This window comes from Plectropomus leopardus, chromosome 4 (genome assembly GCF_026936395.1).
Source record: "Plectropomus leopardus strain MGB_pleo_1.0 chromosome 4, ASM2693639v1, whole genome shotgun sequence".
Classification (NCBI taxonomy): domain Eukaryota; kingdom Metazoa; phylum Chordata; class Actinopteri; order Perciformes; family Serranidae; genus Plectropomus; species Plectropomus leopardus.
Window position 1 is genome coordinate 9,608,191 of NC_142179.1, and position 27,031 is coordinate 9,635,221.

Below are 27,031 nucleotides of genomic sequence, written 5' to 3' on the forward strand. Positions count from 1 at the left end.
TAAGTAAATTCTACAGATTTCTGTCAATAAACACAGTGTATGTAACTGAATAATACTCAAGTACTGTAACCTAAGCACCATTTTGAGATACTTATAATATTTTTGAGTATTTTCATAACATACTTATATTCAAAAACTCACGTAGTGTTTACTTCACAACATTGACGAGAGCTGGGTTGGTCAGTGTTTCCAGGCTGTATCTCTGCCAGGCCCTCATGATAGCAAAGAAATTGCCCGTCTTCTTGCAAGAAACGTTAAACTTTTGTTGCAGTTTGACCTTTCTTTCTTATGACAGACATTTTTTGAGGGCCTGAAACACAAACTTTTGAAACCAGGTTCTAGAGTGTAGTCTTTTGTAAACCCAACCCCTTCTGTCACCGTGTAAACTGCGCGGATCCTGTGAGAACGGTGACCTCACGGCGGCGCTCTGCACATGCGCATGCTGTTCTTCTAAGGTGTGTGATAACAAACTTACACCGCCAGCTACTGGCCTGCCATGCATACTACGGCGTTATTGGTTGTTTTTGTAGATCCGTGTACACGAGGCTTGTTTTCACCATGTTATCATATGAGCGCATCTTAAAAAAAGCAAAGATGGACTTCTCAGTTTTTAGTCGGGCTGTTTTCGTCTAAACGCTGCCTTACTTCTGAATGGCGCAGTACTGCAGCAAAAAAATCCCCTGCAGCCCACAAAGCATTTTCCTCATAGACTGTAAAAGGGACACGTGTAAAACTTTTGACAGAACATCTCGAAATGCCAACAAGGTAACAAGTAAACAAGTAAACCCCAAAGCTAGAAACCTTTTTGGCGTATGCACCAGGCAAGCAATTCCATTGTAATGAATATCAGGATGCAGTATCATTATATATCTATGATCTCTATGTCTCAACCAGGGGAAAGACTGTAACAGAAAACTGCAGCACTTTCTTCCACAAAAAATCTAAAACTTCTAAAAACAACTGGTCACGTTCCATCAGGAATTTGATACAAAATCAGGGAACAATTAACATCAGACAAGACTGCGTTAACCTGATGTTAGCATGTAGCCACATTGTAGCAGTAATGTTAACACCTGCAGTATCGAACCTGGAGCAGATGACCATATAAAGAAGTCTGTCAAAAGCTGACATCAGCTTGTCTTAAAAGAAGGGGGAAAAAAAGCTAGAAACAGAGTTTTCAAAACATCTAAAGGTCAGTGCTGTGTGGTCTATTAAGAGCGCCCTTACCTTTACAGTATCTGTGGTCTGTTTCTCTACTACATCGTGATAAAGTTTCATTAGAGTAGGAGGAAGTGTCTCACACTTCAGACATTAACTGACATTTATTCTTGAAAAGTGTGGTTATAAAAAGACAATAATAAGGCTTGTAAATGTACAATTTTACACCTTTATGCTCCTTTTTTCTTTCCCCTTTTTTGACAAGGACATTTATTTATTTTTAGGAGATGTGTCCACAAAGGTCTGGGGTTTTTTTTTTTTACAAAGCTCTTAAAAATGAGTCATAACTGATGGCTCACTGAGCAGCACTGAACTGAAACACTTGTAAATTTCCTATGAACCATAATGTACATATATGATTACATTGGACCACTTTTTTTAAACATTAAGTCAGAGATTTGCTCTTTACTTTTTCTGTTTTGTGTAGCTGTGTTATCATGTCTCTCCACAGGTGAATGTACAGGACAGTACATCTGAATGGGGTCAGAGTGAAGTAAAACCAAATGGACAGAAACAATAATGAGCAAGAGCAATCAGAATGAGTGAGCTGTGAACACTTTTTAAATCGTTTTTTTTTTTTTTTTGATGATGATGAGCAGGTCTTATCACTGCAAGTCCATTTCAATTCAACTTTCAGCACAAAGAAAAACCTTCACCAAACGGGGGACAACTCTCATTCGGACCGAGAGCGGGGCGGTAATTGGAAAGCTTAATTGGGGAGATGGCATCTTGTTAATTGAATTAGCAGCAAGAGAAAAAAAAAATAGAAACTGCCAATTCATGACAATGTCATACAGTGACATTGAGAGGGAAAGAAAGTAAAGAGAGAGAAGCAGAGAAGCTGACAGATAAATGGTAATAAGCGAAGGAGAAAAGAGACATATGACAGGCAGATATAAGTGTCAACAGCAGCTGAAGAGAGGACAAGAGATGGACAAGAGGACTCTTCAATGAGAATGACTTATTTAAGAGGAGAGAGGAGCTGGGAAAGAAGTGTGAGGTGGAGGGAAGAGGGATGGTAAAAGGAAAGGATGTACTGGCACTGAATATACCTAAAAAAGGATCATGTCAGAACAATTTCAAGGTTACATATGCACATAGGTAGGAGTAACACACACGTGCATACAGGACATGCTGTGTACACACACACATACACACACACACGTGGTGCAGTGCAGCCCTTACATCTCAAAGGGGGAAACCCCAGGGAGAAAAGCTCATGGCTGATTACTGTTACAGCTAAGTGAACTGTGTCCTATTTCAGAGACATCAATGTCAAGATTGTGTGTGTGTGTGTGTGTGTGTGTGTGTGTGTGTGTGTGTGTATGTGCGTGTGTGTGTAAATGGGTTTATGTGAAAGAATACAATAATTATTTTTTCCTCTTACAGCATAAGCTCGCTTTGATTAGCTCAGATGTGCACTTTGAAATGGTCACAATGATCTCTCATAAAACAGAAATTCTGAACTACAGATTTTGTTCCCAGAGTAGAAGGACAGAAATTACTGATAAAGGGTTTGTTATTATAAAGACAAAAAGAAAGGAGAATTGACATTGAGTGAGAGAGAGAGTTTTGATGCTAAAATAACAGCTTTGAATTTGAGCATTTTTTGCTGTCAGACTTGGGCCAAAATTTCAGGCCCGCATAGGACTTCTTGTGTCTGGTAAAACCATCCTGATCAAATGAGCTCAACATTCTGTTTCTCTTCCTGTCTCAGTCCGGACTTTCTGCCCACCCAAACCATTTCAGTCCACCACAGGCCTAGTCGGGCCAATAAGGGATCTGCTCTGTAGCTGAAAACATTGGCAGCCAATCAGGGACTGTGTTATAGTGGATGACTATGCATGCAGGCCACTGCTTTCAAAACAGTAATGGCACTTCACGCAGCAACACGTGGTAACTTTAGCATTAGCAGAGTAAACAAAGCGATTAGTTGTTAATTCAGTAATAGTAGAGTCCATAACAACAATCAAACAAGAACATGAGGATACACTCATTGAGTTTCTAAGAGGAAAGGACTTTTTCGCCATTTGTCTGACTGGATTCGGACAAAGCTTGATTTACTAACTGGCTCTTTTGGTGATGGAGAAGATGTTCCTCGGTAAAAATGCAATGTTGTTGTTTCGCCACTGATTGCGCTAATGGAGGAGCAGATATGAGAGGCTGCAAAGCTGGGGATCACGGCTGTGCAGATCGGTGTCCACAAAGCTTCGGACAGACAACAAGGACGCTGGTTTGCAGTCCAGAGGCAGCTGGTTTGTTAACAAGAAATGCCGAAATATGCTGGCAATGCTAGTGCATCACAAAAACCTCATGGGGATTGTTGTTGGGCAGGTGGACGTTACATATTAAGGATAAATTAAATAAATTGTACTTCTTAGACTGTTACTGTCTAACTGAAGGTATTTGTATAGTACATAGACTGTACATAAAGATATGCCCACTGTGCAGTAACAATATCAGCGGTGGGGGAGTTACTGCCAAAACATCTGTGCAACCCATTGCAAGCAGCCCCATTGAATGCGAGCGCTTGGACTGGCTGTCACAGCTGTCAATCATGGTGGAAAATGCCCTTTTTGTAGTGTTGAATACCTCATTAAAACCAAAGTTATCAGCAAAACGATAGCTTGAACAAACATCAGGGTGATGTGAACTACCATTTTTCCAATCCAATCACAATTGTCCTGGGCATTGCTGAGCCCAGGATGCAGTAATAGTGCCCTCGCAAAACGGTGGCACGCAGACAGTGGAAGGGGAGGTGAATGGCAGCTGAAATAGACGGCCAGTGACAGCTCATCCAGGTTTTCAATTCTGATCTTGTTTTTGTAACGGTATTATGTGACAGTGATTTTTCATTTTGTTGTATTCTTTTATTCTGACGCAACATCCCTTGAAGGCTTGGACAGTATGTAATATTTCATACCTTTCTGAAAAATCTCCAGGGTATACAAGGTATTACAGCACTCACAGAGAAAGCATGGCTTTTCTGCTCAGGGCGCCATTACTCCTCTATAACTTTACATACCAAACAGATGTTTTCTGATATAATAATGCTCTGAATGTTGCATACAGCTCTTTAAAGTTATTCTTTAATGTGGCTTGGGTTTTCAACCCTGAGAACAAAAGAGTGTGTGCAAAGAAACCAGAGACTTTTATTCTCAAAACTGCATCCTGTTTAAATACCTTGTGTGTGTGTGTGTGTATGTGGATTTTTTAAGTAAATCAAAGTTTTAATTTTATGTTGTCTTTGTTCTTTTGTAACTTCAAAGTGTTTTATACTTTGAATGAGGTGAATGTTAATTTGATTAGTAGATAAAAAAAAGTTTTCACTGGATAGGTGCGTTGTTTGACTTCTCTCTGACATTTCTCGATAAAGAAAATGAATGACCGTCTCTCCGCAATAATTTGAAAAAGAAAGGATCCCTTTGGACAAATTTAATTGTCATTTTATTCTCTGTTTAACCTCACCTTTCTTAGAATTAAAGTCATCTTTCTTTGTCTGATGGAGTCTTTTTTTATTGACCTGTGTTTAACTAGCAAGGCCAGTCATTTTCTGATAATGACAGAGCAAGACAAAGACAGAAGTTTTACAGGGCTCCATCAAATATTAGTAAAAAGATACATTTATTACACAAAAAAATGAGACTTAACAAGCTAGCAGAGCCCGTGGACCCTCTGCATGACTATCCTGGACTGAATGGACGGCAGCTCGGACTTAAGCCGTTGAAACAGCTAATATTCAGCAATTATAAACCCCAGCTCTGGGGTTCACTGTGGGCTGGTGAACATGCAGTAGCAGCGGGGGGTCTAATCCCTGTAACAGTGTCCATAACACATGGATGTACACAGAGAACTGGATACAGCGTTGGGGCCCCTTCCATTCCTACTAAAGTTGCGCAGTGATGCATGAGGTAAAATTGGTTCAACTGTCAAGTAAAAAATGACTTGGATGATTGTCACTGCTTCCACACCGTGTGGATCATAGAACAAGCACACTGAAGACTTCTGCCCGACGAACTGGTTACTTCTGGTTTAGCGCTTTGTTAAGTTAAATGGGTATAAAGTTATCAAAGTCTGTGGCTTTCATAGACCTTTCAATTGTTATTAGACCGAAAAGATTAAATTCCAGTAGTGAAACAAAATAATTTTTGGAGGTTGTGGCACTGAAAAAAACGTGTCCATCGATTAAAGGGTGTCTCTTTTGCCAGGTGAGTAAATGGAAAAAAAGTTCTTTTGGGCTGCAGAGCATCACATGATGGTATATTTACACTTTCTGGCCACTACGGCACACCTTCTGGGGGCTCTGGCACAAAGTCAAGTCTTGAACTTGAGATTTTCTAGGAAAAATGTTGCCTTTACATAGAGGTCAGTCCACAGGCTAATGGAGGTAAACAAAGTCTCAGTTTTTAAGTTACATTAAAACCTGTTCATCCTTTGGCAACAGAAACAATAAACACTGGTAAAATGTTACATACAGAGCCTTTACATAAGAAATTAACCAGGACAGGTCAGGATTGTGACAACGCTTTTTTTGTTCAGACACCTGAGAGCAATTACAGGCTGCAGGTTTTGAACAGAAAAGTCACAAACTCGTCAGTAGAAAATGTCTTTTCAGATGGCTTTTGAAGCTTTTTTTTCTCCTGTGTTTTGCTGTTTCCCGAAATGAACCCCAAAGAAAATTCTACACATGAGCGGCTGTGTGATTGTCATAATGACAGACGAGTCAAAGAAATGAAAAATTGCATCTCTGGAGTGTGCCTTAGATATATTTGGTCTTTTTTCATCTTTTCTGTTCTCCTCCCCATTGTTTCCCCTCTCGTTTCTTACTCTAAACTTGTGCGTGTTCTCTCGTTTACTCACAGTTTCCTCTTTTCTTCTCTCAGCCCTTGCTTTTTTGACTCCCCCGCTATCCTCCTGCTTCTTCTGTCCATACATTTCCCTCTCCTGTTGCCCTATCTCTCTTTCTATCCTCCTTTCTCTTCCTCTCTACTCTCGCTCTCTTCTTCTCTCACATCCCCACATCCCTCCAGCTTGCTTTTGTCCCTGTCTGTCAAAAGAGTGCTTCTTCAATAACAGGATGCTGCTGCATAACAGTAGCCATTATGCAAATCTATCTTTTATTCAATGTATCAAAAAATGCTTTCTTTGTCAGGGTCAGAATAAATCTCCATAGGGTGATTTTCATGAAAAAGGGAAGACACACGAGATAACATAATTAATTTTTTAAAATGTTTACGCAAGAGTGACATTTTCATAAAATCTTATTAGTTTTGTTATTTTCTACCATCACATAGAATCAGAATATATTCAGTAATGTAACAACTGACTGGATGCCATGGAAGCTTTGATTTTGATTTTGCCTGACACACATAAGATGATTAACTTAAGTTTCTGGCATGTGCATGTATCAGGAAAAAAGATTAAGGACCAGAGACTCATTACAAATTTCTAAAAATAAGGATTTGTTAATATATACATTTGTAAATATTTTTGTGTATTATATTGAACATTTGATATGTTCAACAATGACCATATAATGAAGCATATTTTTCAACCTGGATCCTATTTTCCCTTAATTTTTGTGGTAAAATGACCAATGGAGACAAAAATGTTTAAAATTGGTCCAATATTGAGAGAGTGCTACAGTCTACCGCAGTGCAACAGGCTGCAATGTAACCACTTGGGGGAACTATGCAAGGTCAATGTATGAAACTCTTCCCAGCACTTCTCTCTGCAACTATTGTCTCCCCACATCTTGAAAGATTTCAGAGTGAGACTTCTCCTTGAGCCAGACTTGGTGACACACAATAATAAACATACTGAATTAAGCAAAACCTAACAATAAAAACCAATTTATGGCCAGAAACAAGACATAAAATAAATGATAATGTTTCTCCACAACTGCTGGCTATTTAATTAAGCAACTGTTTCCAAAGACGTTCACCATATAAACACAAAGCTGATGGTATGTCAATACTGTGTTCACAACTTTTTATTTTTTATTGCCCCCAAGTGACCAAAAAAGAAATAGTTTGATGAGAATTTGACATTGGTGTTAGCCACTGTTACTGTAGGTTGCAGTGCTGATGCTTAACTGAATTTCATTATCTCAGCAGTTCATTAACTTTAACATTTTCTACTTGATACAGTTTCAAGTTGAGTCTTGAAACTGTTTTGTAAACACATTTTGAAGATATTGTTCACTTCATGCCACTAAATAATTCAAACATTAATTAAAAAAAGGAGTACGTGAAGTGCACAGAGACTTAATGTGGCTGTTGGTGATTTTTGTTGGTGAGGTAGGAAATTGGAAATTATGCAAAAAGAGAAAAAGAGACTGGAGGGGGAAGAGACAGGGAGGAGAAGCAAAGAGGAGTCAGGGGAGAGAAGTGGAAGAGGAGTTATGATGAGAATGTTTGCTCTATGAAATGCTCCAAAGCAATCAACTGAAGCAAATTAATGCCTCTTACTCTGGAGAGAAAGAGAGAGGATATAATGATAAAAACAGAGAAGAGAGATAGACGAGAGGGTGGAAATGAGAAAAAATGAGAGAAATAAGTGAAGAGGGAGAAAAATCCCTTGTTTTCTATTTGGTAAGGATGGCGTGGCTGACACAGATGCGCAGATTGCCTATCAATCACTCCGGATTGCGTTTCTCCTCTTCACCTTCTGCTCACATCGTTTCCTCTCTTCACTTTCCTCTTGTCCTACTTCTTTGTTCTTTTTCTCATTTTCCTCCTTTTGTCTTCTTTCTCTTTCCTCTTCACCTTCATACCCCTTCTCTCCTTTCCATCTTCCTGTTTCTTTCCTTTTACTCCTTAATGTCTATCTTCTCGTCTTCCGCTCTTCCTCACTCTCCAGACCCATTCATGAGGCGTGTGTGTGTGTGTGTGTGTGTGTGTGTGTGTGTGTGTGTCTGAATACAGCATGCTTGTAAGTGCATCTGTGAGTGTGTGCATGTGTGTGACAGCAGAGACGGATTGGTCTGTATTTAGGGAAGCAGAATATCAATAAACAGCGAAAAGGAAAGTGCTCTCATGCCTGTCCGCTCTCCCTCTTTCTTACACGCACGCACACACACACACACACACACACACACACACACACACACACACACACACACACACACACGCTCACTGCTTTCCTGAGGCGCTGTGTGGTTAGCAGAGGGGTCGCTCAGGAACGCCGTGTGTTCCTCTGTGTAGTGCCACAGGTTGCTAAACAAGGGGTTGAAAAATGGGCCGCTTCTGAGAGCAGGCGAGGATTGATCACCCAAACACCTCTTTTATCTTCTCTTCTCCTCTCGGTCTTCCCCTTCTATCGTGTTTTCTCATTCTCTTCTACTCCCTGTCTTTCTTATCCTCTCCTCATCATCTGCATTCTTTTTGTTTCAATATTCTTCACCTTTTCTTCATTTTTCCTTTATTTTTCTGATTGTTCTCACTTCCTGTCTTCAACTTCCCCCCACATCCTTTTCCACTGATTCCCTCACTTCTCCCCTAATCCCTTCGTGTCCCCTCCTTTCCTTTTGCAACCTTTTTCTCTCTCACTAATTTGCCTCCTCTTCTCCTTTTTCTCCTCATTCATTCCCCCTTTCGTTGCTGTTCTTGTCCAAATTAGTGTGTCTCCACCTCTTACACCATGTTACCTACCACTTCCATGCTTCCTCTTCACTCCTCTTTTCCTTATTAACCCTTTTTGTATCTCCTCTCTTCTCCTCTCTTCTGTTATGTCTCCTCTTTTTTCTTTACCCGGTCCTGACAGCAATAGAGGCTGTCCAATAAAACAGGCATAAAAACGCAGTCCCTGTCTAGGCTCAATTTACGCACGCACACACACACACACACACACACACACACACGCACACACACACATCAGCAACATAAATCAGACATAAAAAGCCAATCCCTGTCTGCAGTCAATTTCCATAAAGATACAAGGGGGATGCTCCGGGATGAAATGAGATGGGACTGAATGTATGTAATGTGTAATGTAAAATGTGTGTGTGTGTGTGTAAATCTGTTTTTGTTTTGTACATGCAGTGAGTGTGTATTACCTTCCAGGTGTGTGTCTTCAGGCACATTTTTATTGTAAGTGTGTGTGTGTGTGTGTGTGTGTGTGTGTGTGTGTGTTTGTCTTTATCTTCTCCCAGGTGGTGTAGACACACTGTGAATGCTAGTGGCTGTTGCTATGCTAATGATTCCTGTTTACATCACACATCACACCACAGGCTTCGTCACATTATCCCCTTGGGACACACACACACACACACACACACATACACATACACACTTGCCATCTCCACCCACTCACACACACACTAACATACAAACACAGCGTGGCACGCACACACACACACCTGAGCACGTACACAGTTTTTGATACAAAAACATCTTTCTTAAGTAATCATAAACACACATACACACACTGCAAGATTCTCACACTTAAACACAAATGCAAATGTATGCATAGGTAACTAGAAGCTGACACACACACACACACACACACACACAGACACACTGAAGCTGCCTCTCCCATTGAGGAAGACATGTTTGCAGCGCTGTCATAAACCAAAGAGTTTGATCAGTTTATAACTCTGGAATTAGCCCTCTTCTGTGTGTGTGTGTGTGTGTGTGTGTGTGTGTGTTTGAGACAGTATGCCTGTCTCTGCATATTCAAGTGCACACAGACAAATCTATTCTCTCTGCAGCAGTCTTCCTGCCCATGTGTACATGATTAAGATATACTGTTGTCTGTTTCATGTATGTGCATATTCACAAGTTCATTGTACACCGGCGTATATTAGGAGCGGGGGAAAAATTTATACAGCATAGTATTGCGATATTTTTATGTGGCAAAATATCATTACAGGGATGCCAATTATCTATTTTATTAATTACATAAACTACTAGTGTCACACATACAAATTCAACTTTTTGATAGCTTACTAGCATAATACAATCAATTGCTTTTTCAGTTCACTAGATGCACTTTGCTGCAATAAAAATGATTCAGTGAGTTTAACAAACTGAAAACTTTATCTTATCTTTAGAAAGATAATTTGCGTTTGAGAAATTGTAATAAATCACAATATTTCACAATACTCAGCATATCGCCACGTGTTCAAATTCGCAAAAAATACTATATCGTGACTTATCATAGCAGTATGGTATTGTCGGGCCTCTGGTGATTCTCAGCCCTAGTTTATATGTGTGTGTACATGTGATCTTCAATTAGTGCATATTTGTGTGGGCAGCTGTGCCCTATGAAGCGCCATTTTACAGTGCAACTTCTGGTTGTGATGTTCATGTTATCTGGTCTTTATACTCTGGAAACAATGTTTCATTTAATTTTCTTTTATTTATTTTATTTATGAGGACAACACACATTAATTAACATTTCTGTAAATGTGCCATTTCTGTAAAACTGCCAGTGTTAGCCATCGGGCTCATTTTCAAATGTAGTCCTTTGACAAGATGTTTCAAAACTTGTAAAATGATAAAAAAATCACATAGCAATGGCAGCAGTAATAATAAAGAATTGTTCTACTATTTTTAGCAGAATGTGATCATTATACTGTTTTCTTTTTCTTTAAAGCTTGCCATAGTGACTAAAACTAATCATGTCATTAATGCAGCCAAAATAAAAGGTCTTATTGTATCTGATTTGTACAGTAGCTAATGTTTAGCCATTGGCTGGATTCCATATTGACCCCTTTTAGTCAGTCAGTCAGTCATTTTCTGTAACCGCTTGTCCTTGTAAGGGTCGCGGGGGTTCTGGAGCCAAACCCAGCTGTCATCGGGCGGAAGGCGGGGTACACCCTGGACAGTTTGCCAGACCATCGCGGGCTGACACATATAGACAGACAACCATACACACTCACAGTCACACCTGAGGGCAATTTAGAGTCACCAATTAACCTGAGCTGCATGTCTTTGGACTGTGGGAGGAAGCCGGAGACCCCGGAGAGAACCCACGCAGACACGGGGAGAACATGCAAACTCCGCACAGAAGGGCCCTGCCCGGACCGAACCGGGATTTGAACTAGGGACCCTCTTGCTGTGAGGCAACAGTGCTAACCACAAAGCCACCGTGCCGCCCCTTAACCCCTTTTATATACAACTATTTATTTTGCTACATTGACGAGCTAATAAGCTTTTATAAAGAGACTATAGCTAGTTTTGTAAGGCTCAAATGAGCTGATTCTTCTCAACCAACACCTCAGAGCATTAAAGTTCAGGCAGGTAGAAAATACTATTACTGGCTCTCAAGTCATGCTTTCAAGTACTCAGGCTTGATATTTTGGGTGCTTAAGTGCATTCACATTGAAAAGTACAGTAAAAGACAGTGTGCCATGAGTACTTGGATGGTGTACGGTCAAAACAAAAAGCTGAATGTGGAACGGGGCTTGTTTTTCCTCAAGTGTAATGTGCGCTCCATTTTTAAGGTGGTTTAAGGTGGTAAGACATCTGTTCTTTTCCTCAAGTGTAGCTTTCGGGTACTTCATCATCACTGATCAAAAAAAAATTAAAATATTCCTCAAGATATTCACACAACTGATTCACAAAAACAACTTAAAAAGATAAAATATGAGTTCATTACAGAATGCTGTCACAAAAATGAAAATGTTTTTTACAAAACTTTTGTATACACAATAATAGTTTGGTTTTGCTCTTTGAGGTTCAGGAACACACTGTCAGCAGTGCTAATGTAAGACACATAAATGCTGCAAACGATGCTCTTCATCAGTTACCAGAATTTGAATGTTATGTTCACTGTTGACATTTGGGCCTTTCTCTGTTTCATGACAAAATAACATTTAAAAGGTAATTTAAATACTACCAACTACTCACAGACTAGCAGAACATAATGTTTGTCTTGATGCATTAATTAAAAAACAGCTGCTATCACCGCCCGTGTACATGTACACATGCTCGTAGTGCACATACTGCAGTCAGGAGCATTTACACTGGTACAAGGACATAATGTGAAACGCACACAGCATACAGACTGTAGGGACACACACACCTGTCTCTCACTCTCACACACACACACACTCATACACACATGCATCAATGAGGACAGCGTGACCTGTGTGAGCTAAGAGCTACACACCACTTTGCTGTAATAACTAGAGCTACATCTAATCCTATTTCCATTAGGTGTATGCTCCAGAAGGCTGTGTGTGTGTGTGTGTGTGTGTGTGTGTGTGTGTGTGTGTGTGTGTGTGTGTGTGTGAGACTGCATGTGAGGGTAATGTGTGTGTGCAGTTTCTTCAGTTGTGTGTGTCAAAGTGTGTGTGAAGAGTGAGATAGTGTCCATTTGAGCATGCATGCTTTAGGGTGAGTTGGCAGTAGAAAGTTTGAGTGTGTGTGTGTGTGTGTGTGCGTGTGTGCGTGTGTGTGTGCCTGTGAATGTGTCCAGTCCTTAATTCTTTTTCTGAGCTGTGGAGGGCTGAATCAGCGAATCCCCGGTAGACCTGCTCAGCCTTGGCCAGTACTTCAATTCTGAATTCACAGTACACACACACACGTACGCTCGCAGATACATGCATTCATGCTGAGTCATACATAAGGGCACATGTGAATGCACACTTATGCAGACAATCCATCGGACACTGCAGCTCAGGCTTGCCAAAACATGTGTAAGTATGCATATTCTGGCACACTGAGCACAAACATGGACGCATACACATGTATACACTTCACTGATTAGGGGCCCTGCAGACCTTTTTAAATGTATGGCTCTGGTCCCAAGTCAAGTTTTACATCCAGTCCCCTATATATGTACTCTGCTAATAGGAGTCGAGATCAGAATTTCGCATCTTAAATTTGCAATTTAAATTCCCTGCGACATCCGTATAGTAATTCTTTATAGCGTGGCTTAAGCAATGACAGGTCTAGGGTACTCAGACTGAAAATGCTTTGCAAAGGGGGTGCTTTTGTAGACCTGCAGTTATTTAAAATGCTTATCCTACCTCTGCTTTGCAAACCAGAGACCCCTAACAGCATGAGCACTGGAACTGACAGAAGTGACTTCAAAGTTTAGATCCTGCAGTGTCAAACGTACTGCTTTCAGAGGCACAAACAGGAAATCATTAGTTGCATGGAAGGGTTTAATTTGATAAGTTTCATATGAAATCTGAAATCTTTGAGGAAGTCCATTTCGTAGGGTGATAGAGAAGGTCATCAGAGTGTTTGCAGAATGATTTATACCTATTTTCATCACTGAAATGCTAATTGGGGAGCAGATTTTGTATGTAGTATGTAAGTATGTACTGAACAAAGAATCACGCTGTGATTCCAAAGTATTCTATGTTCTATATGTGTTCAGCACAAATTCATCTTCATTAATATGAAATGTGTAATTTACAGATAAGTGAGTTTTGAGTCAGTACATGTGTGTTTGTTTTCTGACCCAATGTCCTGACAGAACACAGATGGGCAAACAAAAAGTGTTACTACCTACCCCGGTCTCCCCTATTATCAAAACTCAAGAGATTCTGCCCATTATCATTTTCTCAAGGAAAAGGCAAAAAAAATTGCATGACACAAAACTTGTATCTACTGATATGGTAAAAAGAAATATTTACACTTACTGGAGTTGATCAGCTGGATTGTTGTTGAAAATGAGGCTGCTAATCAACAGTATCACAGTCCTGCAGATCTGATGAGCTCCTCACGCTGTCCCCACCCGACATGCTGCCTGTTCACAGTATCACTCAGTGTTGTTCAGTGTCTGTAAAATGGCCAAAAAAAAAAATTATAGTAGCAGATTTTCTGAATGAACAACCTGAACTAACAAACTGTCGCCATGAGTTTATTAGAAAATTTTAAAAAACAGTAGTGGAAATAATCATAGAGAACAGTACTGCAGATTTGTGAAAGCTGATTTATTTTCATTCTAAAAGTCAGCCATTAATTGTTACTATTCTCTCTCTCCTGCTTAACACTTAAATCATAATTTTCTTTGAAGTACATTGCAGTTTTTTTGTGTTTGTGTGTTTTAACATTCTTTACATTCAAGCTCTTGCTAAATGAGTTCAGAGAATGCGGATTAAGTCTTTCTCTGCCAGGGAATGCTCTCTGTATTTATGTAAGATTTTGGTGTCAGGTGCTTGTGGCGACTTTCTGGTGCAGACGCATCGGAAATGATGCGTTTTACATTAGTCAGACAGTGTAAAGGGGGAGAGAGATGAATTTATTTAATATTGTGTTAAATCGCTTTTGTTGCCTTTTCCTGTTTTAAATTGCTTTTTAAAAAAAACAGTTTTATGAATGCTTCATCTGTAAGTGCGTGATTCGGATGTTTTCTTCTGATATTATGAGTATGGCCGAAACTATGGCAGAAAATTCTAAAAAAGCATCCAAGAAATGTTTATGGAGTTGATACTCCAGATAAAAAAAAACCTTGGCTTTCACAAGATAAAGTCAAAAACAGACTTGGGGGAGGTGCAGCAAGTTCACCTGCAGGCATACATTATAAGCAAGCGTCAACAGTGTTTATGTAAGTACTCTCACTGCCAGATGGGGGAGACAAACATCTCACACTGCAGCTTTAACTATATGTTACTTGCTTCTTCATCAGTAAATGATAGGGGTTTACACAGATGTGAATAAATTACCATTGTAGAGGGCTGCAAAGATATGCTGCAGACAAGACTTTGTATCACATACGTTCAAAAGTATAAAAACTTCAGGGTCAGTTAAACAAACACTTCCATCTGCTTTTCTTGTATGACCTGAGAAGAGGTCATGCAAGGCATCTGTGTGTAAAATGGAGCAAAATGCAATTGAACCTCAGTTTAAATTTGTCTCAAAAGGCTTGACAGCACAAACCGTCTGGCCTTACACCTTTGACCCAGATAAGGAAGAACGCCACAAAATAAACCCTTTAATAAGAGACAGACATATCATGAATGAGTCTCATAATAGCAGTTCAAGATAAAATTTCTGTGGGGAAAGAATCTCATACTATTCTCCTGACCTCACAGGGCTGCATGTTCTTCCACTCAGCTCTCCTTTCATATTTTTCTCACCACAGGAGTAACGCTGGTGAGGGTCCAGTCATCCAATTACCCAATCACTGCGCTCACCGTGGGGTTTATCACCCACTACACACCTCTTCACCTCTCTCACTCACCCTCACAGTCAATTTAGGACGCACGGCTTTCATATCCTATCGCCTTTCCACTCACATCAGAGTAACCTCTATCTCTATAAAGAGATATTACATATGTAGAATATATCTTTAGGCAAAAGAACAAGCTTTGGGTACCAGAGACACTCTAGTTTCTAATAGCTGCATCGGCCAAAATACTATCTTGGAACCCATCGTCTATCATCTGATGATAATCTAGCCCAATATCAGCGTTATTGTTTCTGCATTCATATGCAGATCCATTTTTAAATTTAACTTGCATGTTCTCACTTCAAACTCCTCAAATATAGCAGCTTGGTCAGTGGACCTGTGCATCAATTTATGACGCTGTCGATAGCCCTCTAGTGTCAGTTTTGGAGGTTCGGGGATTGTATGTCAATTTCTGCTCATTACATGCCACAGTGTCTTTCAAAATAAACTTTTGTGCTTACAGCAAATGTAGATTTTGTTATCAAAACTACTTTAGGCTAAGGCAGCAAGGACAATGGTTTGGGTTAAAATAACGTTTGTTGTGTAACTCTACTGATTGAATGAGTACGTCACGTGTCATGGCTCATGTGGTAAATGGACTTGCACACTTAGAGCGTCTTTCTCTTCCGACCACTCAAAGAGTTTCTACCTTTACATTTACAATTAACACAGACACATATATATTGGAGGCCGAGGTGACCACATAAGGTGTCACCTGCTACTCAGTTAAACATTCACGAGTAAATTGGGTCTAGTGTCTTGCCCAAGGACACTGGAGGACTGCCCCCCCATTTCATGTATGTCACATGCATGGGACACATACAGGGGTATCCTGGGATAAAGTCATAGTTGTTTTGACATCTTCCAACCACTTACTTCCACACTTCTCAAACTTTTTTGCTCTTCATTCGTCATTGCCACGGATGGCTTAGCTGAAAGCCTGGTACGTCTCATACAGGCGCTAAAGTGTGCTTTGTGTGCTGGAATCAGATGCTGATGGCCACTGACAAGGCTGCTGTATGTGAAGCCCTGGGAATGAGAACGGGCTGGCAGATATCTGTTTATGAAGATTAGCTGAAATGAAACAAAGAGGAAGTCTGGATATCTCCTGGGTACACTGGAACCTCAAAAATATTGGCTGCTGCCCCCCAGAGAGAGGCTTACCACCATTAGAAGCCAATGGGTTTCTCGATTGCTTCATTCTCCACTGTGGTATCAAGCACAATACTGGGCCTGTACTGCGCCAGGATTCCCATTTCACTTCACCTCCTTGTGATCATAATGTTTGCTGCATCCTACATCTCCCTCCTAAACTGCTCACTCTGTATCTTGCAACTTTATACTACAATGCAGGATATATACAAGAAGTCTGAAGGAGAGTAAAGTAGAAGTAGTTGTATAACAGAGTTGCTATAATTGCATAGATAATTGTCATAAATGGCCACCTTTTCTGCAGCAAATTTATTCCTGATTATTAAACTGCAGAAACCTGTTATTAAATTGAAACACGAAACTCACAGGGACTGCAGTGGCCTGGGGGCATAATTTTCATTTTCAATTTCAGGAAAGACATCTACTGGGAATTGCTTAAGCCACCACAGATGAGTGTATTTTACTGATGAACACGATCAAACAGAGAAGAACAAGAGCAGACTTCAGGAGAAATTTGCAGAAACTCTAATGTCTGTTCTCCATGTCATGTGTCATCATTCTGTAGAAAACTTTTTTTCACTTTTCATGATTTTTATTTCCCTTTTAATATGTATCTTGGCCTTGATACATGACCTAAACTTTTAGTTTGACATCGCTGCCTGTTGTCGTCTGTAATTTGTACATTTTGTCTCTGCATGATGGTCACACTTGACACTGAAAAATCAGTCACTGACAGAAGCTGTATTTTTGACGTGAGCTGAATGACCACATTTGCACAAGTGCTAAAATTTCAGGACCCAGTTATTATTAACCTCACGGTCGTTAACCGCTGCGCCCAAATCCTCATCGACAGCCCTGTTATTGCTCGCTAAATGATGAGTAAAATCCCCTTACATCTGATTACTGCTCAGTCCATCCAATCATCGCTCTCATTTGCTGCTGTATGTCACGTCTACACCTGATGCAGAGGGATAATATTGTTTGATTGGACATGACAAGAAAGTAATGATGGAGAGACTGATGGGTGGATTGATGGAATAAAGAAGGGACACATTAAATTATGTTTTTAACACCTCAAAAAGAATGGCAGGTGGAGTAAACTACCACTGGATGTGAGAATGTAAATGGATGGAGAGAGATGTTGGAAGAAGTGGTTAATTGATAGGTCAGTAAAGACAGAAGGGTCATTCAGTACACCAACTTAAGGGATGGAAAAACAGATGAATTAATGAAGGAAGAGAAGATACAAAATTCAGATGGCAATTAATATTTTCTTATTTGATGCTTTCTACAAAAATCTACTGAACTGCACTATTTGCTGGAAAATAAGTAAATACAAGCCACAGATGCATTACATTTGCACGTTTTATCCACTCCATATCAACATTTCTGCAGTGAAATAATTCACATAGGCAGCCCAGTGTCACTCCTTATTCGTCAAGTACCAAAGTTTTGGTACGTTGGCGTCAGACACTGGGGCATGGAGACATCCTTTAGCGGCGGTATGAGAAGTCCCAGACAGAATCATTTATTGATGCTCATGGCAACTTTCATAGTATAAAGAACAAGAAAGCCCACATATGGCTGGACTTTTACCCAGGAGCCTGTTATTCAATTTTAATTACACTAGTAATACACTAGTATGAGTGGCATACTATGCTGGTGACAAAGTTATCTTAAGTCAAACCATGATGTTTTTCTCTAAACCTAAGCACGTTCTTTTGCTGCCTAGCTCTTCACAAGTACACCCGCAAACCAAAGTCTTTCACCTACATTCTAAGTTTGTTTTGAAGAAGACAGTATGTACTGTACTTTGCAAAAACTGTTACATTTATGTGAAAATGGAAGTTACTTTTGAAAAGATATGATGTATGGAATGAACGTAAATTGACATATTGTCCCTGAATGTGTAAATGTTTCCCAGGAGGAGAACCTAATGAGAACGTGTTGACTTAGGCAAGACAGCAAGAAAACTGCAGACCAGTGTTCAAGACCCACAAACAAGAAAGCCATTTTTAGCAAAACATCAGGACATTTCTGTGATGTCAATCTAGGTTTCAAAGGGTTAAAGTGATGCATCGGCGTTGTGCTCTGTCAGCCAGAGGCTCTTTCAAAAACTATTCATTTCATCCCGTTTTAAGAAATATTTCATGCTACACCTTTAGGTAATTTGGTAACTAGTAGTCTGTTGCTAGCCACAAAAAATGTGTGTAATTACATACTAGGAGTGCAGTGAGTCAGGAAGTAATATTTGTCCCAGTGAAGCACTAGAGAAAGCAAGCATTATAAGGAGAGGCAGAAGACTTTTGTTGATAAGAGAAGAGTCAAAGAGTAAAGAAGTAAATCAGTGTGCAAGTGATTTTTAATTAATTTCTGAGGAGGCAAGTATGAGTTTGGAATATGTAATTGTTGTGTCTTGTGTGAGGAAGTAAAGGTGCAGGAAGTAAAAGCTTAGTTGCCCATAGTCACAAAAAGACCAGCAGGGACACATATGAAGATCTGGAAACTAAAACTTCTCACATGTGCCAAACATATAGAGCTATAGAGCTATGGTGGCTGACGTGAAAATGTGAATGACCCTATCTGGAGTCAGTGTTTGATTGGATACAACTCACCATCGCTTACATGTGTAGAACGTTACATTAACGGTTAAAGATTTTTATCAGCTTCAACTATGCCCCGTAGTTAAGTAAAAAAAAAAAAAAAAGACCATTATCTCATGTTATTATCACCTGTGTTTGTGTTAATGTTTGTGTAAATGTGTCTTTTTGTGTTTTTCTTCACCACAGGGAAAAACAAGCATTAAGCACAGATCCTCAGGTTTGTCTCTGCCATGTGTCTACGTCCTCACTCACATTCCTGCAGAGACATTTTGTGTGTGTGTGTACACAAGCACGCCCGTAAATCAGCATCAGTTTATGTGTGTGTGCGTTTGAGGAAGCATCTTGCATGTGTGCACCTATTATGTGGTTTGCTTGTGTGTGTGTGTGTGTGTGTGTGTCTTCAGCCTTAATTTGATGTCTAAATAAGTGGTTCCTGCCCCCAGGGGTTCCCTAGCAATATATCACTGCGGCAACAATGGAACTGCCGTTGTCATGGTCCCCTGGGACCAGCCGCTTGCCCGCTCATGCATGGCCTTGTGGGAAATGCGGACCTGGTGAACAACGCTCCTTCGCTAAATGACACACACACACACACGCAGAATGCACACTCTGATATGTGCTCACTTCGAACCCACAACCTGCTCATTTATTTCTCTTTTCTTGTCTTGATATGTTCTCTCTCTCTCTCTCTCTCTCTTCACATCATCCTCACCTCTCTCCTCTGTTACACTTTCCCTCTTACCAAGGTGAGATGTTTGACAGTTGCTTTCAGTAAATTGGTTTTAAGTGAACTGTCCAAAACAGCACAAAGGGAATATTGAGAAGACCTTGGAGAAATCTACGTACGGAGGAAAGACAAGCAGTCAAAGAGAAAGAGGACTAAGGAGGAAGAAAGGAAAAAAAGAAAGTCTTTGACAAAAGACACTGAATAATAACAATAACAACAACAACAACAACAACAACAACAACAACAACAACAACAACAACAACAATAATAATAATAATAATAATAATAATAATAATAATAATAATATAACCAGAGGGCAGCCAGGTACATCAATGTATAAAGTGAGCACTGGGGAGCAGTTGAATATTACTGAAAGACGAAAGTGAGATAGTTCTGATGGACTGACCACTCTGTTGTCTATCAATGTTTACTCTCAGGACACAAGATATACAGATAATCTGGTGTAATAATATCAAAGAAATAATCTAATGATACATGATTTACATGACAACAAGCTGGTTTACGAGGATTCATTCAATAATCACATAATGTGACATTTATTATGTTAGTGTGGATGCTGGTGCACGATAACGAGTAAATGAGATCTTCAGTATTTACATATCATTTACATTTTGCTCGCCCTGATAGAAGTATACATGATTAAAACTAAACAAACAGACAGACAATATTCCCACAGGCAGCGTTTGAAATTAAGCAGATTTCCCAGTGTGGATTGAATTGAGAAGTACTTCTCCAAAGCAATTTATACACTTAAACAGCACATGCAACAAATGGGAAGGGAAGTTTGGCAGCAGTCCATGTGACCAACAAAGTACTTAATTTGTAAGATTAGGCATTTGTGATGTATCTTGTCTGCTTTTAAACTCCTTTATGAGATTGTTACAGTTTCTTAAGTGCAGACTGAACTGAACCGAGCTGCGTCTCCTTCTCACCACTGCAGAAACAACATAATTCATTTTGTTAACTCGAGTTCAGGTTCCAGTTTGTCTGACTTCTGCATCTTTCTTAGCCTTTCACATGATGCTAGATGAATAAATCAGCAAATATGCAGATTAGCATTGTAAGAAACGTTAATAAAAGCCAGAGCACTCCTTCAACTAAAGTTTGGTTAAGTGCATTTGGTAAACAGTTTGCAGCTTTGTTTCGTAATTAACTTGTAATCAGTCATTGTTAGCAGAGGTCAGGCTCTCAGTCTTAATTGCCAGTGTGACTAAGATGTCATTTTCTCTCTCTCTCACCATCTCAGTTTCTAAAGTCTCAGACAATCAACTCAATTCACCTTCCAAAACAAATCTCCCTCTAGCCTCGCAATCAATTAGCGTACCAGGAAATCAATTAAGCCCATTGCTAAAAGAGCTATTAATAGAAAGCTGACAAACAATAGGGCGCCATACATCACCACGAGAGCTGATGTTTTTAATTAGTGCAACATTTAACATCTGTAATTATGAAGACATAATGAAGAGCTATGACTGCAAAGTTTCCGTTGTTGAGCTTCTTTGAGACGGTGTCAAGAATGAGTGTGTTAAATGTTTGTAATTTTAAGATGTGTTTTCAGGCTAAATTGGTTATACACTTAAAAATGTAAGAAAGGATGCAAGTATGTAAGTATTTGCGACTTGTTGAAAATACATTTACAGATGTAATCGTTTTTAGGCCTTTTTAAAAACTTTATTATTTGTGAAAACACAAAAAATCAGACTTTTATTATGCGCTAGCTTTATTTTCGCACTTCAGTTTAATTAAAGTAATCAGAAAATAAATGTTTCCTGTCTCTTTATCTAATTAAAAGTTACAAGGTATAACGCTGATTTGTTAGGTGAGTTGATTAATTAAAAGGAAAGGACAAGATAACTTCATTTACAAAAAGAAACTAGCTTAAAAGTAGAAACAAAATAAATGGAAAGTTCAAATAAAACTTTATGGGGTGTCTTCACTAGCTACAAAAACATGCAGTTGTTAAGATGCCAAATATTTGTTTTAAAAAACTTTGCACAAAACTATATTAAACTTATTGAGGGCTGTCCCGAATACCATTTTTGAGGCTAGAAGCTAAGGTGATAATTACCTGTGAATATTCAAAGCTCTCATGGTGCGCGATCTGACAACCCGAACCCGACCCTACTCTAATGCAGAGTGACAGAGACAGAGAAGGGGAAGTGAAATGTGGACTTTGAATGCTGCGAGCTGGGCTGCATCGATAGGTGCAAAGCAAACACAATCAAAAAGCATTAAAGACTGATTTGGAAGATGATTGCCATGGCATCAACTGAAGCTTTAAAGCGTTTTGGGTCAGCTGAACATTTTTCACATACAGTTTTGGTTCTCAGAAAAGATGTAACAAGATGATTAGCAGAACAGCAGAAACAGAACAAACATATTTTGGCTATACAAAGGTATACTTAAGTTTGTCAAGAACTTACTTTTTTTAGTGGAAAATTATTGTTTTAGCACAGTATTTTTAAAAAAGCTAGGAAAATTACTTTTTAGCTGAACTGGCCCAAGATCTCTCTGCTCCAGTCAGGCACATCTCAAAATGTTTTTATTTTTTGTTTATATTTATTATTTCATTAATTCACCTGTTCCAATTTGTTTTCTGTAGCTTTTATTCCCAACATGAAGGTCAACATGTTTCAAATCCTTCTCCACACTACCTAAAAAAATATCCCTGGTGACTGGACAGAAAATCTTTTATTTATGTATTTTGACCAAAAAGTAGTCCGGCTTGATTCTATGAATTTCAATTGAAACAAAAAAAGTATCTAACAAATACAAACTACTGCATTTATGCAGTGACAATTACAGGTTCAGTGTGTAGGATATACGGGGATATTTTGGCAGAAATGGGATATATTACATTAAGTGTGTTTTCTTTAGTGTAAATCGCCCTGTTTTTATTAGCTTAGAATGAGTTGTTTATATCTGCATTAGGAGCGGGCCCTTGTCTATGGAGTCTGCCAAGTTGCATCACGTTTCTACAGTAGCCCAAAACGGACAATCTAAACACTGGCTCTACATAGGGCCATTTGCATTTTTGTGTGCGCCACCTAAGTTAGCAGCTCCTCTGCGAGAAGCCAAACAACCTTTGAGAAACACTGATTTTTCAATGTGATACTGCTTTATTCAGTGTTTTTACCCAATTAAATCATTGAGTCTGTTTGTTTTGAAGAGAAAAAAAGACAAATCTGCGAATAATCTGACTTCTGGTAAAAACCACCTAAACAACTAAATTTTAAATTATCAGAGAAAAGGTGAGCACAGATTAGCAGGTTCTCACTGCAGGCAGGTCGAACAGCACCACAGATTCACTAATTTGTGACATGAAACCGTTTCATTTTCACATTTTACAGACTTTGATCACCTGGTCTGTTTGTTTTGGAGAGATAGCAACCTCTGAGGATTACTCCGCTCCTGGTTAAAACCTCCTGAACGATAAACACTGAAGGAAACCTAAAACAGAGTTTATGCTTTGCATATGGGAGAAATTTCAGTTGGCTGAAATCTGCAATCCTCACTGCTAGATGCCACTAAATGCAACACACTGCTCCTTTAATTTGAATCTAATCTAATGTTTATCTTTAACTACAGAATGTAAACTTCCTCAGGTGTAAAACCCAAGAATTCCCAGAAAAAAAGAAGGACATGATCTCAGTCCTCTCTATGATAACTATGGACCTGACCTGGTCACACCTGATGCTCAGGGGTTGCAAGCAGACAATTTTTTTTAAAGCGCTACAAGAAAAAAACCTTGATAACCACTCATCTACAGCATCACTGCAGGATAAAGTTGCATACAAAATGCATGTGGGGTTTCTACTTTGTATATTTACTTGCTACAAAGTGAAATATTGAGCAACTTTTAATGACTTGGGTATATTTATCTGTGTGAAGAAAAACAACATTTATACCCTGCATTTCTGCCCTGCAGCTGCAGTGTTGCAGTGAGTGAGAAATTGAGAGAGGGAAGAGACAGGTACAGATGGCGCAGCAAAGACACAGAGATGGTGGTAATGGCGGTGTAAATATGTCAGTGTGGCCGAGCTAGGAAGCAGGGGAGTTGACCTTGGTCATAGTTTAAGACCTGTCTTTTATCGAGCTGGCCAGCAGCTCCGAGAGCCATTTGTCTGCTCACTGCCACGTCTTTCTCTCTCCTTCTCGTTCATTGTGTCTCTTTCTCTCTTTTTTGTCTCCTTGGTCCTCCTTTAATCTGTCTAATTCCTTTTCCCTCTTTTATCACTCACTTCAGAATTCAATTCAAAATCCTTGTTATCACTTTGAAAGCTTTGCATGGTCAAGCTCCCTCTTACATTACAGAGTTATACAGCCCGGGGCTTGTTAGTTGTACCTCGCTCCAGACTTAAAATCAAAGGAGCTTGGTTTTATGCTTTTGAAGTTGTAGCTTCCAGACTTTGCAAATCACTCCGACAGGAATTGATCTCTGTGGACAAAAAGCAGCTCAACGCCCACCTGTTCAGACCTGCCTATGCTGAGTTTTTGGGGTTTGAAATTTGTATTACAGTACGTCTTTATCTTGTAGTACTTGTTTTCGATTTATTCTTGTCTTATAACATTTTCGATAAAGCAGTGTTACACTTTGAATATCTTTTAAAACTAAGCCCCTTTCCCACTGCAAAAAAACCCCATGAACACCCACTAACATCTGGCTTTTTTATATAAAGAGAAAAGCAACAATCGACATTCACACCTGCGTCAAATCACAGGTATATATCAGCTCTGGCTCAGATTGGCAGTGATGGATATACAACACCCAGATGAACGTGCTCATTTTAGCCCGCATTCAAGCGAGGTGCAATGACACGCTGACACAAAATACCAAATGTTTTCGTACAAGCAGAACACAAACATCGTTCCAAATTAGTCTAAGAGAAACTGAATAAGAAGGAGATATTAAAAAATAAAGCAACGGCATTAACATTTTTACTGGCCTCCTTGCTGCCTTCTTCTGTTACCTAACCTATTTTCCAGCCTGTCCATGAGATCAAACTTGACATACCCGTGTGAAAAAAATCAGAAAGGTATACTCCTCTACTGTGTACATGTCTCCAGTGCACTGGCAATGTAAGGAGGAGTCTATCACCTATTTTTGGTGTTAAAACCTATGTACACGCACTGATCAATGAAAAAGGGGTATTACAAACAGACATATTCACATGTATGTGCTCACTGATAGTATCCTATGAATCTTTTTTATTGGTTGTCATGCTGCCTTACAGTGCATTCCTTCCTGCTGCACACATCAGTTGGGTCTTTTTAAAGAAAGAAATATCTTTACACCATAAACCTGAGCTGTGGATCAGAGGTAGAGTGGGTTGTCCACTAAACAGAAAGTCAGCGGTTCGATCCCCGTCTCCTCCAGGCAACATGTTGAAGTATTCTTAGACAAGATACTGAACCCCAAATCGCTCCTGATGCCGCGTCATCGGAGTGTGAGTGCGTGTGAATGATTACTGCGTAGCAGGTGGCACCTTGTACGGTAGCCTTGACCTCCAGTGTGTGAGTGTGTGTGAATGGTTGAATGTGACAATGTAGTGTGAAAGTGCTTTGTGTGGTCAATAAGACTAGAAAATCACTTAACAAGTACAGTCCATTTTCCAGTTACCATAATTGCGTAGGTGCTTTGTCTATGCACAAGGCTACAGTTGTTTTTTCACAGCTGTTTTTACAAATTCTAAGAAATAGCATCCACACATACACAGCGCTGCACACGTACACACTTTCTCTCTCTCTCTCTCACACACACACACACACACACACACACACACACACACACACACACACCGCTGCTCACATACACTCTCACACATAGTAGATATTATTTCCACTTTGTGTCTTTTATGCTGCTTAATCATGGTTCTAAGCAGGCTCAGTTCTTACTGTAAACTGCACGCACGTACCCAGTACACACACACACACACACAACGCACACATCCTCACTTGCACACATCCTTGTGAAGTCCATTACTGTATCTACAGTTTCCACACATATTTTTAAACTGGGTTAATTAGGCTTTGTGACTGTGATGTGATTAGCAGCAACATTTCAGTCTTGATCACAGTTTCTAGAAGGCTTCTGAGAATCAGGTTTTTATGGGATTTTTAACCCCACACCTCCTGATTTGTTTTCTATTTCTCATCTAATTATGGCTGTGACTCGTAAAAATTACGTCTGAATGTTACTTAACTGCTTACATAATGTTGTTGTGGTAACATAATGGCTGCCTGGAGACAATATTTGGAAGGAGGTGGTTGGGGGGGGGTACGGGTACGAAGTGCAGGACTTTGACACCAGAACTTCAGGTTCATGTCCAGACTTCTGTCTTTGGTTTGTTTGTTTGTGTTACTGTGTGACTTTGGCTTTTAAAATGTTAGTTTGAAATTGCCTAAGTAATACAATAACACAAACTAACAGATTTGAGCAGTAGTAGACCAGCAGCTGAGCTAAAATTCCTGTTTTTGTCATTGGAGTCTGATGTGGTTGATGACACCATAGATGGGGAACTGCAGCCGTTAACAGCTACACAGTCGGAACGGGCTGTTTGATGAAAAGGTAAAGCTCCAAAATATTGTAAATGAACTGTTCCTTTAAACGGTTTTTGATGTTTTTAGGTGAGACTTTTTGTAGGTGGCTAAATTATGTTTCATCCACAGCTTTGCTTCTGTTTTTGGACTTTTTTTCTCCAAACTTGGGGTGCTGACTGACAAATGAGTCTTGATACGCACCCCATACAACACCACTTCAAAACAATTTGAAACAACACTTAAATATAAAATGTAATTTACTTGGAATTACTTTTCCCTCAAAACATATTTTCATTATTCATACATAGCCACTTATCCTGTTGGGGGTCATGAGAGGACTGAAGCCTATCCTATCCCAGATGCCACTGGGTAATTGCGAGGTACACCCTGGGCAGGCCACCAAACTATCACAGGGCTGACACATAGAGACAGACAACCATTCACGCCTATGGCCAAGTCACCAGTTAACCTAAACTGCATGTCTTTGGACTGTGGGAGGGAGCCACAGAAGCCAGAGAAAACCCATGATGCCACTGGGAGAACATGCAAACTTGCACAGAAGGGGCCCCCACTCCAGGTTCGAGTCTGGAGCCCTCTTGCTGTGAGACAATGCTAACAACTGCACTACTGTGCTGGCTAA